The following is a 22,236-nucleotide window of genomic DNA, read 5'->3' as shown; positions in this document are numbered from 1 at the left end:
ACTGTTATACTCTGTAGCAACAAGTTGCGAGAGTATAAAAAAGGGCACAAAAACAATAGGTTTAACAAACGAAAACACAAAATCAAAAGTTATACTTGGTGGGAATAGCACATAACTAGTGGTACACACACAGTTGTAGATATATTAAAGTCCATATCGGCACTTTTCTGGCATTCCCTCTTCTTCTTGTTAAAACACAAGCAAGCAGTATTGCAAACAAAACATTCAAGTATATTACATATGCACATACATAGGCACATAACGTACAAAGGTTAATGACCTCATTTTAAAAGCGGTAATATACACAATTAATATACATACAAACGAGTACGTAACAATAATTTATAAAAAATAAAGAGAAAACAAAAGGAACTAAATAAAACCCGAGATTACAAAAAACAACGAAATACGCGTTTGTTAGTGAAGAAGTCCGGATACAACAAAAAAATAAAATCCTATTTATCTAAAAGGTAATCTCTTTATTTATCTAATATTATCAGTGTACACTGAGAGAAAAAAAAATTAATTTCACTTACTTCACTTTTTTAATGAACGCAGATTCTAAGGAATCTAAACCAACACAATATCTAAAAGTAACAAAAATGATTTCAGAATAAAAGAGTCCATTTACATCTGCAGAAGCTACACACTCAAACCAAGGTGCTACAAAACAAAAAAAGATAAAAGACATTTCATATACCAAATTCATAGCAGAGAGTGGCAGTCTCGATTTTCATCTTCGCCGTTTCAAGACAATTCTGAATCGGTGTTAGAAATCAAAAAAGACAATCTTGACAATTTTTGGACACGTCTCCAAGCTGCATATGACGCAATCGTAGAATCTGACGACTCAGATCTACCGGAAAATTTTAAATCTTCGGCTTAAACCAAATACGAAAACTGCTTAGACCAATTCGAAGAAACTAAAGCAATGATTTTCGATCAACTTAAGCTAATAAAAGCAATTGCACCTACTCCACAGCCAAGAGTAGAGCTGCCACAAATTCAATGCCTAGAGGCAAGTTCAGGCATCCATCTCAAAGTGTCCGCATGGGACTCAGAAATCTTTCATGGTGGTTATGAACAATGGCCGTCCTTCCGAGACATGTTTACTGTCGTTTACATAAACCATCCAAAATTATCAAATGCGCAAAAATTGTATCACCTCCGATACAAAACGAAAGGTCAAGCAGGCGTCATAGTCAAACAGTTCGCACTAAATGACGATAGTTTCAATTGGCTTGGGAAGCTCTTAAATCAAGATACGAAAACGAAAGAATATTGGTCGATAAACAAATATCGATATTAATGAACTTGCCAAAAATTCAAAAGGAAACAAATGAAGAATTTAACAAACTTCAATCCACTGTTTCAAATTGTTTGTCGGTTTTATCGACACAGAATATTTCCACAGACAGCTGGGACCCTAGTCTGGTAAACATATGCACTGGCACATTACCAGAAAAATCATTACTTCTATGGGAGAAATCGCTCTCATTACGAAGAAAATGCCCACGTGGCAATATATGAAAGATTTCCTAACTACCCAGAACGAAATCGCAAAAGGGTAAACAAAACAAGTAAGGAAGGGCTAAGTTCGGATGTAACCGAACATTTTATACTCTCGCAAAGTCAAATAGTATACTCGTTTGAGATTTCTTTGTGGATTGACTGATATTTTCGGTAGAAGGTCAACTATAGGCAATGGGGTCCACATATTTAGTACTTAGGGGCTTAAACAGTTTTGATGCGATTTAGATAATTTTTGACCACAAGGTGGCATACTTTAATTGCATTATTCACGCAAAGTTTTATCCCGATACAGTCATTGTTGCCTGATTTGCATAGTGGAAAGTGAAAGAATCAGATGGAATTTAAAATGGTGTTATATGGGCAATAAGCGTGGTTGTAGTCCGATTTCACCCATTTTCGTACTATGACATAGAAACATGAAAAGAACGTTATGCACTGAATTTGGTTGAAATCGGTTGAGCAGATCTCAAGATATGGGTTTTCACCTAAAAGTGGGCTGTGCCACACCCACTGACTAATTTTGAACGCGGTTCCTATAAAGCCAATTTATACCATCTCAGAGATAAAATTTAATGTCTCTGGCGTGTTTAGTGCTTGATTTATCGCGCTTTTAGTAGTTTTTAACAGTACCGTTATATAAGGAGTGGGCGGAGTTGCCACCCGATTTCAACTATTTTCACACCGTCAATAGAAGTGCTAAAAACATTTGCTTCTAGTGAATTTTGTTAATATAGCATTAGCAGTTTAGGAGATATGCACATTAAACCTATTAGAGGCGGGACCACGCCCACTTTTTAAAAAATAGTTTTAACTGCAGATGCCCCTTTCTAATGTGATCCTGTGTACCAAATAACAGTCTTGTATCTTATTGCGGAGCTTAGTTATGGCAAGTTATTTGTTTTTGATTAATGGCGTTTTGTGGGCGTGGTCCGATTACGCCCATCTGCAATACCAACCGTCTCACGGTACCAAGAAACATGTCTACCAAGTTTCATAAAGATATCTCAATTTTTACTCAAGTTAGAGCTTGCACGGACGGACGGACAGACAGTCACCCGGATTTCAACTCGTCTCTTCATCCTGATCATTTATATATATATAACCCTATATCTAACTCGATTAGTTTTAGGTGATACAAACAACCGTTAGGTGAACAAAACTATTATACTCTGTAGCAACAGGTTGCGAGAGTATAAAAATAGTCAAAACGAAAAGCGTTCTACAGTAGCAACATCAATTTAAATAGAAGCTTTTTCAAAAATCAAACGTTCACATCCGAATAGTACAAACAAATGTCCTGCGAACTATGTACAGGGAGGCATAAGCTCAAATCTTGCGAGAAATTCAAAAAATTGAATATTACCGATCGAAACAATTTTGTAAGAACAAAAAAACTTGTACAAACCATATGTCACATGCGCATTTACTCAAAGATTGCGAAACCAATTAAATTTGCGTTTACTGTCATATAGAGCGTGTATTTTTACTTATTTTAATAGTAATTAAATTTTAATTATAATCTCAGTAAATAAATTTATTAATCAAGGAAACTTGTAGATAGTGATTTCATAGAGTATTGGTTAAATTTGTGCCAGCAGCCGCGTTTACACAAATAATGCAAATAAAATTAGTTCGGTGTGAGTTAAAATGTATTGTTAAAATAATATTGAATTTATTAGGTGAAATTTTAAATTTAAGAATTTTTTTGTAGGATATTTTGAAGCTTTTAAATTTTAGTTATAAACTAGGATTAGATACCCTATTATTTAAAATGTAATTGTAAACACTAAGGTAGTAGTAGTTATGTTCTTGAAACTTAAAAAATTTGGCGGTATTTTAGTCTATTCAGAGGAACCTGTCCTGTAATTGATAATCCACGATGAACTTAACTTGAACTTGTTTATCAGTTTATATACCGTCGTTATCAAAATATTTTATTAGAATAATAATTTTCTATAATTTTTATAAGAATGTATATCAGATCAAGGTGTAGCTTATGTTTAAGTAGAGATGGGTTACAATAAATTTATTTAAACGGATCTAATTTTGAAATGTTTAGTGAAGGTGGATTTGATAGTAAAATTTTAAAGATTGTTAATTTGATTTTAGCTCTAGAATATGCACACATCGCCCGTCGCTCTTACTATTAAGGTAAGATAAGTCGTAACATAGTAGATGTACCGGAAGGTGTATCTAGAATGACAGTTTAAAGCTTATTTAGTAAAGTATTTCATTTACATTGAAAAGATTTTTGTACAAATCAATATAAATTGAATAATATTTATTTATTAATTTTTTTTTGTTTTTGTATTATTGTATTAAAAATAATTGTATAGTTTAATGTTTTAGTAATTTTTAATGAAAAAATAATTTTTATTATAGTTTATTAGTATTGTAAAAGGTAATTGAAATAATTTGAAAAATTATTGTTTTAAAAGAAGATTTAGTTTGTCGTACCTTGTGTATCAGGGTTTATTAAATAATTAATAGTAATTTATTAATCTCGATTTTATAAGAGTTAATAATTTATTAGAGTTAATGTGTCAAAATTATTTTAAATAGATTATTAGAAATGAGATGTTATTCGTTTATAAAGGTATCTAGTTTTTTTTAGAAATAAATTTAATTTACAAGTTTTTGATTTTTTGATTATTTAATTAATTAAAAAATTTATTAATTTGAATATCTTAAGGGATACGCTTTAAGATAAATTATTAAAAATTAATGGTGATAATATAAAATGTATGCTTAGAATTAGCAATCGTTATAAAGTTTGTTATAAACTATTTTATTGGTTATATTATTTATTATGTTTTAATTTATTTATAAAAATTTTTTTATTAATGATTTATAAAGAGGAATAATGATAGAATTTGTATATTATTTTGTTTAGATAATTTTGTATGATAAGTTTATATAAAGAACTCGGCAAAATTTTTACCCGCCTGTTTAACAAAAACATGTCTTTTTGAGTTATTTTTAAAGTCTGACCTGCCAACTGAAATTGTTTAAATGGCCGCAGTATTCTAACTGTGCAAAGGTAGCATAATCATTAGTCTTTTAATTGAAGGCTGGTATGAACGGTTGGACGAGGTATAAGCTGTTTCATATAAATTTATAATAGAATTTTATATTTTAGTTAAAAAGCTAAAATGTGGTTAAAAAACGAGAAGACCCTATAAATCTTTATATTTTGTGTTATTTAAATTTTTTGGGATTAGTTTATTTTCATAATATAAAATATTTTGTTGGGGTGATATTAAAATTTAATGAACTTTTAATTGTTTAAAATCATTAATTTATGAATTATTGATCCATTAGTAGTGATTATAAGATTAAGTTACTTTAGGGATAACAGCGTAATTTTTTTGGAGAGTTCATATCGATAAAAAAGTTTGCGACCTCGATGTTGGATTAAGATATATTTTGAGGTGTAGCCGCTTAAATGTTAAGTCTGTTCGACTTTTAAATTCTTTTATGATCTGAGTTCAGACCGGCGCAAGCCAGGTTGGTTTCTATCTTTAATTTTTTATAATTTTTTAGTTCGAAAGGAGCAGAAATTAAAATAATAATATTTTATTTATAGAATGTGATTAATTACTCTTTTGGCAGATTAGTGCAATAAATTTAGAATTTATTAATGTAATTTATTATTACAAATAGTACTTGTTTTTTATGGAATCTATTTTATCAGTTATTGGTGGTTTAATTTTAGTAACTTGTGTTTTGGTGAGAGTAGCCTTTTTAACTCTTTTGGAACGTAGGATTTTGGGGTATATTCAAATTCGTAAGGGTCCTAATAAGGTAGGTTTAATAGGGGTGATGCAATTAAGTTATTTACTAAGAAACAAACTTATCCGCTTTTATCAAATTATATTTCTTATTATTTTTCCCCTATTTTTCTTTGTTTTTGTCCTTAATCGTTTGATTATGTATTCCTTTATTTGTTAAGTTATTTTCATTTAATTTAGGGTTGTTATTTTTTTTGTGTTGTACTAGATTTGGTGTTTATACTGTTATGGTTGCTGGTTGGTCTTCTAATTCTAATTATGCTTTATTAGGGGGATTGCGTGCGGTTGCACAAACGATTTCTTATGAAGTTAGAATAGCATTAGTATTGTTGTCTTTTGTTTTTTTAATTGGTAGATATAATATTTTAGATTTTTTTATTATCAAAAATTTGTTTGGTTTTTGGTAATTTTGTTTCCTATTAGATTGGTTTGATTTTGTATTTTTTTAGCTGAAACTAATCGAACTCCTTTTGATTATGCTGAAGGTGAGTCTGAATTGGTTTCTGGGTTTAATATTGAATATAGAAGTGGGGGATTTGCTTTAATTTTTTTAGCTGAGTATGCTAGAATTTTATTTATGAGTATATTATTTTGTGTAATTTTATTAGGGTTGTTAGTAAAGTCAATAGAAAGATTAATTTCTATCTTGTGTTTTCAAAACATATGCTTGTTCAAGCTCATTGACTAAGTAATTAATTAAGTTGTGTCATCATTTATTGATTAAAGGATTAATAATGTAATATAGAAAATAAATAACAGTTAAGATTTGTCCTACTAAGACGTAAGGCTCTTCTACTGGTCGTGCTCCAATTCATGTTAGTAGAATTACAGTAACTACTATAGTTCAAAATAAAATTTTATTGATTGGGTAAAATTGAATTCCTCGGAATTTTCTTAAGTGGTAAAATGGAAAAATGGCTAAAATATCAATTGATAGTACTAGGGCAATTACTCCTCCTAATTTATTGGGGATTGATCGAAGGATAGCGTAAGCGAATAGGAAGTATCATTCTGGTATGAATTGGAGTTACTAATGGGTTAGCTGGAATGAAATTATCTGGGTCTTCTAATAAGTAGGGATTTATTAATGTTAAAAGTAGTAGAGTGGTTACTATAACTACGAATCCTACGATATCTTTGTATGAGAAGTAGGGGGGAAGGGGATTTTGTCGATGTTAGAGTTTAATCCAATTGGATTATTTGAACCAGTTTGATGAAGGAATAGAAAATGAATTAATGTTATTGCTAGTACAATAAATGGTAGAATAAAATGAAATATAAAGAATCGGGTTAATATGGCGTTATCTACTGCAAATCCTCCCCATACTCATTGTACTAAGTCAATTCCTAGATATGGAATGGCGGATAATAGATTAGTAATAACTGTTGCTCCCCAGAAAGATATTTGTCCTCAAGGTAATACGTAACCTATAAAAGCTGTTGCTATTACTAAAAATAAAATTAGGATCCCTACTAATCATGTGGGTGTGAATAAATACGATCCGTAGTAAATTCCACGTCCTACGTGTAAGTAAATACAAATAAAAAAGAATGAAGCACCGTTGGCATGAAGAGTTCGTAGTAATCATCCATAATTTACGTCACGACAAATGTGGTTTACACTATTGAAGGCTAAGTTAATGTCTGCAGTGTAATGTATAGCTAGAAAAAGTCCTGTTATAATTTGAATAATTAAACATAATCCTAGTAATGAGCCAAAATTTCATCAGGCTGAAATATATATTAATAGGGCCTGGGAGGTCTACTAAAGCATTATTTGCAATTTTAAATAGAATAGTTTAGTGATTTTTACTACTGCAATTAGTGTAATCAATAAGTAATTTATTAATAAAATTGTAATTTGATTTGTTGGGAAGTTGTATAATTTTTGTAGGTTTAATGAATTTTCAGGTGTAAATAAATTAATATTAAAATAGGGGCTTATTTCTAAGTTTTGTACGAATGGAAGTGTCGAAAGTTTATCTATTAATAGGGAAATAAATATAATAATTATTATAGCTGTAATGCAAATAGTGGATAGTTTAATAGACAAAGAAAATATTTCATTTGAAGCTAATGAAGTTACGTAGATGAATAGAACTAGTATTCCTCCTAAAAATAAAACGTAGGAGAATCAGAATCTTTTTGCTATTAGTCCTGTTAATAAACAAATTTGTATGATTTGAATTAATAGTATTAATCCTATAGCTAAGGGGTGGTTTATTTGAATAAAAATAAATCTTGAAATTAATGTGGAAGAATATAAGAAGAATTGTATAATTTTAAGAGGTAGTTTAATTAAAATATTAATTTTGGGGATTAATGATAAAGTTATTTCTTTTCTCTTGAAGTTTTAAAAGCCTGAAACTTATTTTTGGTTTACAAGATCAGTGTTTTTGTTAAACTATTAAAACTAGTGTTAATAAGATTGTATTGAGGATTGCTTTGTTTTTTATTTTTAATAGGGGGGTTTATTTTTGTTTCTAATCGTAAACATTTGTTGTCAATGCTTTTGAGATTGGAGTATATTGTGTTGAATTTATTTTTTCTTTTGTTTATTTATTTGAACTTAATGGATTACAGAAGATTTTTTAGCATAATGTTTTTAACTTTTAGAGTATGTGAAGGTGCTTTAGGTCTTTCTATTTTAGTTTCTATAATTCGTACACATGGAAATGATAATTTTCAGTCATTTAATGTTTTACAATGTTAAAATTAATTTTTATAATAATTTTATTAGTCCTATTTGTTTTATAAATGGTTTATTTTGAATGGTTCAAAATTTATTATTTATTGTAATTTTTATTTTTTTTATTGTACTAATTATTTTGTAAGTATTTAATATTTTTTAGGGTTTGACGTTATTTCTTATGGCTTGATTTTATTAAGATTTTGAATTTGTACACTTATGCTTACAGCTAGTGAATCTGTCTATAAATATGATAATTATAAAAATTTATTTTTATTTAATGTTTTAATTTTGTTGTTGTTTTTGGCTTTAACTTTTAGAAGAATGAATTTATTTATATTTTATTTATTTTTTGAAAGAAGATTAATTCCCACCTTATTTTTAATTTTGGGGTGGGGGTATCAACCGGAGCGTCTTCAGGCGGGAGTGTATCTATTGTTTTATACCTTGTTGGTTTCTCTTCCCATATTGGTTGGGATTTTTTTTTTTATATAATAGTTTAAATACAATGGATTTTTATTTATTAAGTAATTACATATTTAATTTAATTTTAGCCTTTTTAGTTAAAATACCTATATTTTTAGTTCATTTATGATTACCTAAGGCTCATGTAGAGGCCCCGGTTTCTGGGTCAATAATTTTAGCGGGAATTATGTTTTAATTAGGGGGTTACGGGCTGTTGCGCGTTTTTTCTTTTTTACAGTTAAGAGGAGTTAGGTATAATTATTTATGGGTAAGAGTTAGTTTAGTTGGGGGAGTTTTAATTAGATTAGTTTGTTTACGTCAAACTGATTTAAGGGCTTTAATTGCTTATTCTTCTGTTGCTCATATAGGTATCGTTTTAGGGAGTTTAATAACTTTAACTTATTGAGGGCTTTGTGGTTCTTACACTTTAATGATTGCTCATGGTTTGTGTTCGTCAGGGTTGTTTTGTTTGGCTAATATTACATATGAGCGATTAGGGAGTCGAAGTTTATTAATTAACAGGGGATTATTAAATTTTATGCCTTCAATGACTTTGTGGTGATTTTTGTTAAGTGCTTGTAATATAGCTGCTCCTCTTTCTTTGAATTTATTGTGTGAAATTTCTTTATTAAATAGAATCATTAGTTGACCTTGAGTTACTATGATTTGTTTATCTTTGTTATCTTTTTTTAGAGCTGCTTATATTTATATGCTTATAGCCAACATGGTAGGGGATTTTCAGGAGTTTATTCATTTAGAGGTGGTAAGATTCGTGAAAACTTATTGTTATTTCTTCATTGATTTCCTTTAAACTTGTTGATTTTAAAAAAGAGTTTATTTAAAATATTGATTTGTGTTGTCAATGATATGAGTTAATCATTTTAGATCGTGAAGTATTTATCAATTTGTAGAATTATATTTTTAGTTTTAATTATAATTAGAATTAATTTTTTTTTTTTAGACTTTTTTTTTGTTAAATGATTATTCTTTATTTTTAGAGTGAGAGGCTGTTAGTTTAAATTCTGTTAGAATTGTAATGACCTGTTTATTTGATTGAATGAGATTACTGTTTATATCTTTTGTTTTATTAATTGCTTCGTTAGTAATTTATTATAGAAGGGAGTATATGGCTGGGGATATAAATATTAACCGTTTTATTATATTAGTACTGATATTTGTATTATCTATAATATTGTTGATTGTTAGTCCTAATTTAATTAGAGTTTTGTTGGGGTGAGACGGGTTGGGATTGGTTTCTTATTGTTTGGTTATTTATTTTCAAAATGTTAAATCGTATAATGCTGGGATATTAACAGCTTTATCTAATCGAATTGGGGATGTGGCTTTTTTATTGGCAATTGCTTGGATATTAAATTATGGAAGATGAAATTATATTTTTTATTTAGAAACTATAAAGCATAGTGTGGAGATAGAAATTATTGGAAGATTAATTATATTAGCCGCTATAACTAAGAGAGCTCAGATTCCTTTTTCATCTTGATTGCCAGCTGCTATAGCTGCTCCTACCCCTGTTTCTGCTTTAGTTCATTCTTCTACGTTAGCGACTGCGGGGGTTTATTTATTAATTCGATTTAATATTTTATTAAGTGGTAGATGGTTCGGGGATTTGCTTTTATTATTATCTGGGTTAACTATATTTATGGCTGGGTTAGGGTCTAATTTTGAATTTGACTTAAAGAAGATTATTGCTTTATCTACTCTTAGACAATTAGGCTTAATAATGAGACTTTTATCTATAGGGTTGTATAAACTTGCTTTTTTTTATTTGTTGACTCATGCGTTGTTTAAGGCTTTGTTGTTTATGTGTGCTGGAGCAATTATTCATAATATAAATAATTCTCAAGATATTCGTTTAATAGGGAGATTGGGTGTTTATATACCTTTGACTTCTAGGTGTTTTAATGTAGCTAATTTAGCTTTATGTGGGATGCCTTTTTTAGATGGATTTTATTCTAAGGATTTAATTTTAGAAATTGTTTCTTTAAGATATATTAATATATTTTCTTTTTTTTTATATTTTTTTTCTACTGGCTTAACGCTTTGTTATTCTTTTCGGTTGGTGTATTACTCTATAACTGGGGAGTTAAATTGTGGTTCTTTAAACATGCTTAGTGATGAGGGTTGGATTATGTTGCGAGGTATGAGAGGTTTATTAGTTATGAGAATTATTGGAGGAGGAATATTAAGTTGATTAATTTTTCCTACTCCCTATATGGTCTGTTTGCCCAATATTCTGAAGTTATTAACTTTATTTGTTTGTGTTGTAGGGGGAGTATTGGGTTATTTAATTTCAAGTGTTTCTTTATTTTATTTTAATAAGTCTTTACATAATTATTTGGTAAGTTACTTTTTTGGTTCAATGTGGTTTATGCTTTATATTTCTACTTATGGAATTATTGGCCACTCATTGGTTTTAGGGGGTAGAGTCTGTAAGTCCTTTGATCAAGGTTGATCAGAGTTTTTAGGGGGTCAAAATTTATATAGTGATTTAGTTAAGTATTCTCGCTATATATTTGTTATGCATAATAATAGTTTAAAGATTTACTTATTATTATTTGTTTTATGAATTATTTTTTTAATTCTTTTTTTTATGATATTTTAATTCAAGTAGCTTAAGATAGAGTATAACACTGAAGATGTTAGGGTAATTGTTTAATTCTTGGATATAGTGTATTTATTTTAGTAATTTATAAAAATAAGTTAATTTTTTTTTTACAATGAAAATGTAATGTTTTTTTATAAACTATATAAACAGAAGTATAAATGGAGTTTAACCATTAAAAGATAAAAGCTAGCGGCTTTTTCTTGAACCTCATACTTCCTTAATTGGAGGATATTCTCAGTTCTATCATTAACAGTGATAAGCCTCTATTTGGCTTCAATTAATAGGTATTTAATAGGTATAATAGTTTTATTTAGAATAAGGGTATTTAAGTACCTAAGATTAGGTCGAAACTAATTGCAATAAATCGCTTCGTATTCACTTTTGTTTAAGGTAGATTGAATATTTCAATACTTTTTGAATGCAAATCAAATGTTATAATTAACTAAAACCCCAGTTTGATCAATTTAGTATACCTTGATTTCATTCGTGGTACAGGCCAATAAGTAAAATAATATTAAATACCGTTCTTGTTGTTGTTCAAATTATTATGTCGGAAGTGGAGATGATTAAAATTATGGGTTAAATAAGCGCAATTTCTACATCAAAAATTAAGAAAATGGTAGTGATTAAAAATAATCGAAGTGAAAAAGCTAGCCGTGAAGATGACTTAGGGTCAAATCCGCATTCAAATGGAGAACATTTTTCACGATCTGTGAGTGTTTTTTTTGATAAAATAGATGCTAGTATTATAACTACTCTTGCAATGATAATTAAAATTGATGCTATAATAGTGATTGAAAAGATTATCTACACTACTGATTAGTAGACCTTAGTCAAATATACTTATATACTATGTAGATAATTGTTAATTAACCTCCTCATCAGTAAATCGAGATGTATAGGAATAGTCAAACGATATCAACGAAATGTCAATATCATGCAGCTGCTTCGAATCCGAAGTGGTGGGTTTTTGAAAAATGGTTGTTTAAATGTCGGATTAAACATACAAGGAGAAAAGAAGTTCCGATTAATACGTGAATTCCGTGGAATCCGGTTGCTATGAAAAAGGTAGATCCATAAACTGAATCTGCGATAGTAAATGGGGCTTCGATATATTCATATGCTTGTAAAATAGTAAAGTAGATTCCCAAGAGGACTGTAAAAAATAATCCTTGTATGGCTTGTGAGTGGTTGCCTTCTATTAAACTGTGGTGAGCTCATGTTACTGTTACCCCTGAAGATAAGAGAATTGCAGTGTTTAGTAAAGGAATTTGGAATGGGTTGAATGGTTGAATTCCGGCTGGGGGTCATATAGCTCCTAGTTCAATAGCTGGGGATAATCTTCTGTGGAAAAAGGCTCAGAAGAAAGATACAAAGAATAACACTTCTGATAAGAAAAAAGAATAAGATTATTCCTCATCGAAGCCCTAAGGTTACGGCTAAGGTATGTAGGCCTTGGAAAGTTCCTTCTCGTGAAACGTCTCGTCATCATTGGTAGACAGTTAAAATGGTGATTATATTATTTACCTAATACAAATAATGAAATATCATATTGGTGGAATCATTTCACTAATCCTGACACTGATGTTATAGCTCCGATTGCTCCTGTTAGAGGTCAGGGGCTATAATAAAGTTCTTAATACTGCGAATACATATGATTGAATGATAGCAACAGCTGATTCTAGAATTAGGAGTGCAATTTGACTTATTAATAGAAAGGATACCATTATATAGGTAAGTGAGGGTCCAGTATTGCCTAATAATGTGAGAAGTAGATGTCCTGCAATTATATTAGCTGCTAATCGAACAGCTAATGTTCCAGGGCGGATAATGTTACTGATAGTTTCGATATAAACCATAAATGGTATAAGAATTGCCGGGGTTCCTTGGGGTACTAAGTTTGCGAATATATGCTGGGTATGGTGATTCATCCGTATAATATAAAACATAATTATAAAGGTAGAGCTAGTGTAAGAGTTAACGTGAGATGACTTGTTCTAGTGAAAATGTAGGGGAATAATCCTATAAAATTATTAAATAAAATTAGTGAAAATAGAGAAACAAAAATGACAGTTGATCCTGAATGCCCTGAGGGGCCTAAAGAGTCTTGAATTCTTTGTGTAAGGTCATTAGGGTTGAGTTTCAGAAAATGTGTCATCGTGAAGGTATCAATCAATAGGCGGAAGGGATCAATAATAGTCCTAAAAACGTTCTTATTCAATTTATAGATAAATTGAAGATACTTGATGATGGGTCAAATACAGAAAATAGATTTGTTATCATTTTCAATTTAAAGAAGTTGTTGAATACTTATTTGAAATTTGTGATTTAGGTGTTGGTGGAATTACAGAATAATAATTTATTATAGTAAACAAAATGAAATTAATTGAAAAGGTAATAAATAAGCTTAATCAACCGATAGGAGCAATTTGTGGGATTAAAAAATATTAAATAATTTAATAATTTTAGTTTGACATACTAATGTTATTTTTTAACTAATTTTTTCATTAGAAGTAAGTGGTAATTTACTATGAGGTGGTTTAAAAGACCAGTACTTGCTTTCAGTCATCTAATGAAAATTATGAATTAGCTCTATTAGTTACTCATTTAAGGAAATGATTAATAGGAAGTCTTTCGATTACAATGGGTATAAATCTGTGGTTAGCTCCGCAAATTTCTGAACATTGACCATAAAATAGTCCGGGTCGGTTTATTAGGAAGTTCGTTTGATTTAATCGTCTAGGTGTTCCGTCTACTTTTACACCTAGAGCGGGGACTGTTCAGGAATGAATAACATCTGCAGCTGTTACTAAGATTCGGATTTGTGAATTTATTGGTAGAATTACTCGATTGTCGACGTCTAATAGGCGGAATCCGTCTGTGGTTAATTCGTTAGTTGGGATTATATATGAATCAAATTCAACGTTTAAAAAATCTGAGTATTCGTAGCTTCAGTATCATTGATGTCCGATAGCCTTTAAAGTTACTGAGGGTTCATTAATTTCATCTAATAAATAAAGTAGTCGGAGAGACGGTAGGGCAATAAATAGGAGGACAATAGCTGGGAGAATTGTTCAAATTATTTCAATGGTTTGTCCATGTAGAAGTTTTCGGTTTGTGTATGTATTGAAAAATAATATTACTATTAAGTAACCAACTAATGTTGTGATTATAATTAGGATTATGAGTGCGTGATCGTGGAAGAATCTAAGTTGTTCCATAAGAGGGGAGGCTCTATCTTGAAGGCCAAGGGCAGCTCATGTTGTCATCTGTTTCTAATAAAAGTAAAATACTTTATATATGGAGCTTAAATCCATTGCACTAATCTGCCATATTAGATAGTTAGTTAAAAGAGGCAGTTCTGAGTAACTATGTTCGGCTGGAGGGGAATTTTGAAGCCATTCAATTGATGAACTAAGTTGTATAGGGTAGATTACTTGTCGTTGTGTTACTAGCCTTTCTCAGATAATAAATAAAAAAAATAAGATTCCTAGTAAAGAAATAGATGATCCAATTGTGGAAATTACGTTTCATGTTGTGTAAGCGTCTGGGTAGTCTGAATATCGACGTGGTATTCCTGCTAATCCTAAAAAATGTTGGGGGAAAAATGTTAAATTTACACCAATAAATATAATAATAAATTGACTTTTTAGTCAATTAGGGTTTAGGGTTAGGCCAGTAAATAGGGGGTATCAGTGTACGAATCCAGCTATAATTGCGAATACTGCTCCTATAGATAGTACATAGTGAAAATGGGCTACCACATAATAAGTATCGTGTAGAATAATATCCACGGAAGAACAAGCAGGCACAACTCCTGTTAGTCCTCCTACTGTAAATAAAAATACAAATCCTAGTGCTCATAATATAGCTGGGGAGTAGTTTAATTGTGTACCATGAAGGGTGGCCAATCAACTGAAAATTTTAATACCTGTTGGTACTGCAATAATTATTGAGGCTGAAGTGAAGTAGGCTCGAGTGTCAACGTCTATTCCCACTGTAAACATATGGTGGGCTCATACAATAAAACCTAAAAGCCCAATTGCTATTATAGCGTAAATTATCCCGGGAGATCCGAATGTTTCCTTTTTACCTGATTCTTGACTGATGATATGTGAAATCATACTAAACTCAGGTAAAATTAAAATGTATACTTCTGGATGTCCGAAAAATCAAAATAAATGTTGGTAGAGAATTGGGTCTCCCCCACCGGCCGGGTCGAAAAAAGAGGTATTTAAATTTCGGTCTGTTAAAAGTATTGTGATGGCTCCTGCTAAACGGGGGAGTGATAGTAAAAGTAGTAGAGCTGTTAATACTACTGCTCAAACAAATAAAGGTATACGATCAAATGTAATTCCTGTTGATCGCATATTGATTACTGTTGTGATAAAATTTACAGCGCCTAGGATGGAGGAAATTCCTGCTAAATGAAGTGAAAAGATAGCTAAATCAACAAATGCTCCCCCATGAGCAATAATAGACGATAGGGGTGGGTATACTGTTCAACCTGTACCAGGTCCGTTTTCTACTATACTGCTGACTAATAATAAGGTAAGTGAGGGGGGTAATAGCCAGAATCTTATTTATTCGGGGAAAGCCATATCTGGTGCTCCTAATATTAATGGAACTAGTCAATCCCCAAATCATCCAATTGTAATAGGTATAACTATAAAAAAATTATTACGAAAACGTGAGCAGTTCACCCCCAAATAATTTGAAAAGAGCGACGGGTTTAGTTGCAACAGCAAATCCCGAAGTGCGAAATCCCGAAAATTTCCAAGACCAAACCATGCTGCTCAAAGGCATTAAAAACCCAAACGCTACACAGCGAAAATCAAAGTAGAGTACTACTACCCATGGCAGTCGTCTCCATCGAACACCGAAGTGAACTGTTTAAACTTAGGTCCTTAATAGACCAAGGTTTACAACGATCGTTCATAGCGTCTAGTGCACAAAATAGGCTAAACTGCCAACAAAACAAGCCAACTTTGAAATTACTTTGAGCGGAAGAGTAGTTAAAAACTCTAATAAAATCTGCCCCATTACCCTAATTTCCCCCAAGCCTATAGGAGAATTGTAGCAGAAGCTATAGTTCCACCGCAACTTACTAACAGATAATACTCGAAGGTATTGAGAAAATTTCAAAAACATTTCTGGCCCAAAATTCTTTTCTTGGTTGGATACTAAGTTAGGACTAGTTACGGAACCAGTTACTACCATGATTCAAAACACAATTGAGAAAATTTTGGCAGTTAGAAGAACTCCCCCCATTTCAATTACAACCCCAGAAGATCAGTATTGTGAAGACTTTTACAAAGCCATAACTACTAGATCAAATAATGGTCGGTACGTCGTACGACTACCACTAAAACAACAATTTCCCAACACAATCGCCTTAGGTCACGCTGGCACCTCTGCAATACAGCAGTTTCAAAGTGTGGAAAAAAATCTACTTAAAAAATTCGAGCTCAAATCAGAATATGATGGTGTGTTAAAAGAATACTTCCATTTGGACCACCTGGAGGAAGTAAGCATATGCGAAAAAATCATAAATGGCAAATATTACTCAATTTACTAATGCAGGAGTAAAGCTAGATGAAAAACAACAAAGTCAGAGCAGTTTCCAATGCCTCCAGATCCATTAGCTGAGGAAATTCCCTAAATGATATCTTATTTACGGGGCCCACGCTCCAACCAGATTTAATGCTACTTATTTTAAATTGGCGTATATTCAAATACGTATTCAACGGAGACGTCGAAAAAATGTGAAGAGAAATAGTCGTACATAAAGACGATCAAGATTTTTAGCGAATTATTTTCCGAAAATCCCCAATAGTCCCCTACGCGACTATAAACTAAAAACAGTTACCTTTGGCGTCAACCGTGCTCCATATTTAGCCTTTCGAACACTGCACGAATTGGCTGAAAACATAAAGTCAGAATTGACTCTGACAACCCAGGTGTTGAAAACACTAACGTATGTAGACGATATCCTGTCTGGAAGTCACACTCTTTCACAAGCATACGATTCACTAGCAACAAGCCCTCAAAACCGCAGCGTTTCCGTTGAAAAAGATAACGGCGAACTACCCTAAAATTTTAAAAAATATACCAAAAGAAAATTTATTAGATACTAATTTCAAACGAAAGTACAAAAAAACTCTGGGGATCCAATGGAATGCGATATCTGACCAGTTTTTATACACTACAGAGTCGATATCTGTGGCAAAACTTTTTGACCCCGCAGGCTGGCTTTCGCCACTTATGATACAAGCCAAAATCCTAATACAAGAATTATGGCTGGATGGAACCGACTGCGACGAACAAGTATAACCATTTCGTTTAGAAAAGTTGTCCTAGTTCGCGAACAATCTAAATGATATCTCACAAATACAAATCTCACGAAGGGTAAACTATGCCCCAGAGCATAAAGTCGAACTACGCGACTTCTGTGACGATTCTGAAAAGGCATATTGCGCAACTATATACGTTCCCACACAAAGCGACACTGCGACCACAAGCCACTTACTAGTAGCAAAAGCAAAAGTGGCTCCTTTAGAAACAATGAGTCTACCACGACTTGAACTATGTGGAGCACTACTACTAGCCAAACTAATGTCCATCGTAAAAACACAACATGGCACAATATAAATTATATCTATGGTCCGATTCCGAAATTGTACTAGCCTGGTGAGAAAACCTCCACACACATGGAAGACCTATATTTCCAATCGAACGTCTCAAATAATTGACCTAGTAGGATCCGCCTCTTGGAGATACGTAGCCAGTGCTGACAATCCTGCCGATCCGAGTACAAGAGGGTGTAAACCCCTGCACCTTGCCACCACCACCCTATGGTGAAATGGCCCCCGATGGTTAACAGAATTCCCCGATTCTTGACCACAAGCCCCCATGCGCTATATAATAGCCCCAGAAAGTCCAAAAATCGACTCTTTCCATGCAACATCGGATGATACTGATATCCTGGAGCGATTCTGATCGTTCCCCCGAGCCCTCAGAGTAGTTGCCTACATGATCAAATTTATAGAGCAACTCAAAATTAAAGTTAACGGAGTAACCTCTGTATACTCCCAATGCGATATAGTGACACACCTGGACATACATCTTCTAAAGCGCGCTACTTCAGCTGAGAAATATCATTGCTAAAAGATTCGAAGCCAATTGATAAAAAGATCTCACTTTTAGTACTAAATCCATTTCTTGGCACAAAGGGTCTGCTTCGTGCGAAGGTCGGCCATCCCATAATCATACCAGAAAAAGCACGACTTGCCACGTTATATCTCCATTATGTCCACATACTAAAGCTACACGCCGACCACCGCCTCATGCAACAAATAGTCCACCAAGAGTTTTATATTCCCCGTCTGAGGCCTCGAATAATGTAGTGAATTTACATCTGCAAATTTTGCACAACGAACTAGCAAAAAATGGGAACGCAGATTATGGCAACACTTCCGCCTGAGCGCTGCAACGTCGCTTTGCCCTTCACAACAAAAGGTGTCGATTTTGCTGGGCCTTTCCAGATAAAGGCTTCAATGTTAAGGTCTCCCACTTTAACGAAAGGATATGTGGCAGTTTTTGTTTGTTTTACGTACCTTGAGCTATTTACAAATCTGACGACAGAGGCTTATCGCTCGCTTTGTCGGACGGCGTGGTTTTTCCTCAAAAATAATTAGTGACAACTGCAAAACGTATATTGGAGCCTAAAGAGTCACTCAAAAACAGTTTGTGGACTTTATCAAACAAGTCTCACCTGCGATTGTACAGAAGTACGCTCCGAAGGCATTAATTGACAGTTTATTCCCCCAAGCGCTCCTCATATGGGTGTTGGGAATCTGCTGTAAAAAGCTTCAAATCCCACTTAAAAAAAGCAGCTGGAAACTACAAGTTTAATTATGAAGAATTCACGACCTCATTAATTCGAATTGAAATCGTTTTCAATTCAGGGCCAATCACAATCCTCTCGCGAGAGGCATCTTGGGCATTTTCTTAAAAGAGTACCCATTCTGGCCATACCTGAGCCAGCGGTGGAGTCGCTATCCTTATTAAATCGATGGAAAAGTTGGATTCTCATGACTTCAGCCGCCGATGGAAAGAAGAACATTTAAACTGCCCCCACAAAAGGTACCGATGGAAAACTCCAGAAAAGGCGCCAAAGCTTGTAGATTGCGTCCTAATCCATGACGATTGTGTTCCCCCAAGCGTGTTTGTGATTGGAAAATAAAATGCCTTTGGTAAGTGCTAAAAGGGTGGCGCATAATTAAACAATGGCAATCTAGGCATTATGAGACGTACTTCAATTGGGGTTACATCTTTCAACTAATCCGGTATTTCAAGAAAGCCTTGACCGTTAGCTAAACGTTTTTGGGGAGCGTTCTTTTTAACAATCTCATATTTGCAAGTAGCACAAAGATTGTAATTTCCATCTTCCGAAGGAAATTGTTGTATTAAAAAGAAGGCGGATGCTACATTCGGGTGAACTTGTGCAATAACTTCGAAATTTAATTTGCGAACTTGGTGTGAAACCCAATTTGACCGGATTATCTCTACGAAGGTGAACTTGACTTTGTCTAAGACGTCTCTGATTCAAAATTTCTTCCCTCATACCCCTCCTACTAAGCTGTCAACGTTGTGTTTATCTATCACGTTCCTCTCTCTTTATTTCAGGATTTCCTCTTGCATGTTCTCTTTGCATTTGATCGCTCTATATTCCTATACTCAGGATTTCTTGCGCGAAGTTCGTCCGGCTGTGAAAAGTTGGATCCTAGGTGCTGCTCTCTTTCAATGTAATTGAGTCCTTGCTATGATGCCTTTCCTGTTCGGTGTATAGGTAATATGGTATTCTGGTGCACATATGTATATGTGCTTACTCGCCACTGTATATAATACGGTTTTGCTCGCCACTGTATATAATAATAGTTTAAACACTATTTAACTAATACACTGAAATTAATTTGAATACAGCACTTTGCTGGTCAAGAAATCTAGTGTAACTGAAACACAGTGTACTGATATTTATTATACTTTTGCAACATGTTGCTACAGAGTATAATAGTTTTATTATGGTATATTTTTGTACACACAGCTTACGTACTTTTGTATACCTATATATTACATAGATATTCACTAACATAATAATACAGATTATTTAGTTATATTTATATTTTAGAAATTAGTAGTTTATTTCATTGTATTGAAATTAAGTGCTCGGAAAACCTCTCCGTAAATTGCTTTTGTCTAACGCTTTTTAAAACAGGGGGATCTATGGTACCTATTTTGAAGGTCTACTCACGAAGGCTAAATTAACAATAACTTCTTTCTGTCTTAATATCTAACCCTTTCATAAGCTGCCAACAAATAAAATGGGGAAATCCCAAAAAGTACTTAAATGTAATTTTCTTGAGTTTACAGTTTATCTTATGACCTTCATATTAAAATGTGTCGCAAAACTAAAATAATAGATAATAGCATTTTAACCCATGGCGTCGCAGTTTATCTATTATCACATAAAAAGGATCTTTAGCCCTTTTAATACTACACTACTAATATTTATCTCACGCGTTTTTATCTAGAAAGATAGTAGAAAAATATTTTTGCTCTATACAAAGTCCAGCACTCTAAGAAACTTTTTTACATTGTTGTCTCGTATATTTTGTTATAACTTCAACATGATAGCTGAGAAAATATACTTTTCGACTGATTATCACCAAATATTAGAAGAAATATTTGTATATAGAAATCCATATCTATCTCGATTAGTTTTAGGTGATGCAAACAACCGTTTGGTGAACAAAACTAAACTCTGTTGCAATATATTGCGAAAGTATAAAAATGTTGCGAAAGAATTCAACATTCATTATTCTATTATTATTTGGTATCTTATTAACTTATGTTATTTGACAAAATGACCACTCCATCCCACCTCACCATAAGACACTGTCACACCATATTCACCACATCAATTCACATCCACATCACCACACCTATTTACCATACATTTCACATCACTACACCATACACCAACACGCACACAAATACAACATCACCACGATCACACTACCATGAAGGCATCAATAGATACTATATAAGGGACTTCGAGCCCTAGTGGACGGCACTATGGGTTATAAAACATAAAGTAAACAATATTAAAATAACGTGAACAAAAAAATATTAAAATAACGTGAACAAAAAATAATGTGCAAAATGTTGAATATGCTTACTTTGCACAGTTAGCCGGAATAAATAATAATTCGATCACTTCAACAGTTTTTAATAAACTAAAAACATGAATTACAGATTTTTGTTACAAAGTTCAAAGATGTACGTAACTGAAAAATGTTGTTGTTGTAAAGGGGAATAATCATATGATACGTGCTATCCGTGGTTGCCAGATTTTCAACACTCCTGCTCAACAACAATAATTTGCTCTTCAATATCAAACAATTAATGTTTCATTCATTTACATAAGTTTTTAGTCAAAATATCAGCTGGCATATTTTCTGTACTTAAATATTTTAAATAAATTACATTATTTTTGACAACTTCTCGTATGAAATGAAATCGTATATCTATATGTTTACTGCGATTGTGGTAAACTGGATTCCGCGCTAAATGTTGTGAACTCAAATTATCACCATACATTGTGAACGGACCTTCGCCCTCGTAGCAATTCATTTCATATAACAATTTTCTCAAATATACCGCCTCTTTGGCCGCCGCCGATAATGCCATGTATTCAGCTTCGGTACTGCTTAAAGCAACCGTCACCTGTTTTTTGCTCTCCCAAGAGAACACACAACCTGCCATAGTGAATACATAGCCAGTATAGGACCTTCTCTCATCTACGCTGCTGCCCCAATCGGCATCTACGAAGCCCTCTGCTTGCTTGCCCGTCTTTCTGAAATTAAGCTTTAAATTTTTCGTTACAGAAAGATACCTTAGTATATGTTTTGCTGCTGTCTCATGCTCAATATGAGGATCGCAATTTCTTTGCGCCAACTTGCTGACCGAATGTAAGATGTCTGGTCTTGTCGTTACTGCCAAATACATCAACGCGCCAATAAGGGACTGGTATTCTGTAGCATTTACTTTTTCGCAATCATTTGTCGTAC

The 22,236-nt window shown here is 32.6% G+C and overlaps 1 protein-coding gene and 1 pseudogene across 10 annotated transcripts in view; one reads left to right on the top strand and one right to left on the bottom strand.

Moving 5' to 3' along the window:
• Positions 1-22,236, bottom strand: part of Bili (FERM domain-containing protein 8 Bili) — a 530,804-nt gene that overhangs the window by 348,454 nt on the left and 160,114 nt on the right. The gene's annotated exons all lie outside the window — the stretch shown is intronic.
• Positions 8,218-11,065, top strand: LOC118680040 (NADH-ubiquinone oxidoreductase chain 5-like; annotated as a pseudogene).

This window comes from Bactrocera oleae, chromosome 2, assembly GCF_042242935.1.
Source record: "Bactrocera oleae isolate idBacOlea1 chromosome 2, idBacOlea1, whole genome shotgun sequence".
NCBI lineage: Eukaryota > Metazoa > Arthropoda > Insecta > Diptera > Tephritidae > Bactrocera > Bactrocera oleae.
Note: the sequence above shows the minus strand (reverse complement) of the source record. Positions and strands in the feature narration are given on the sequence as shown.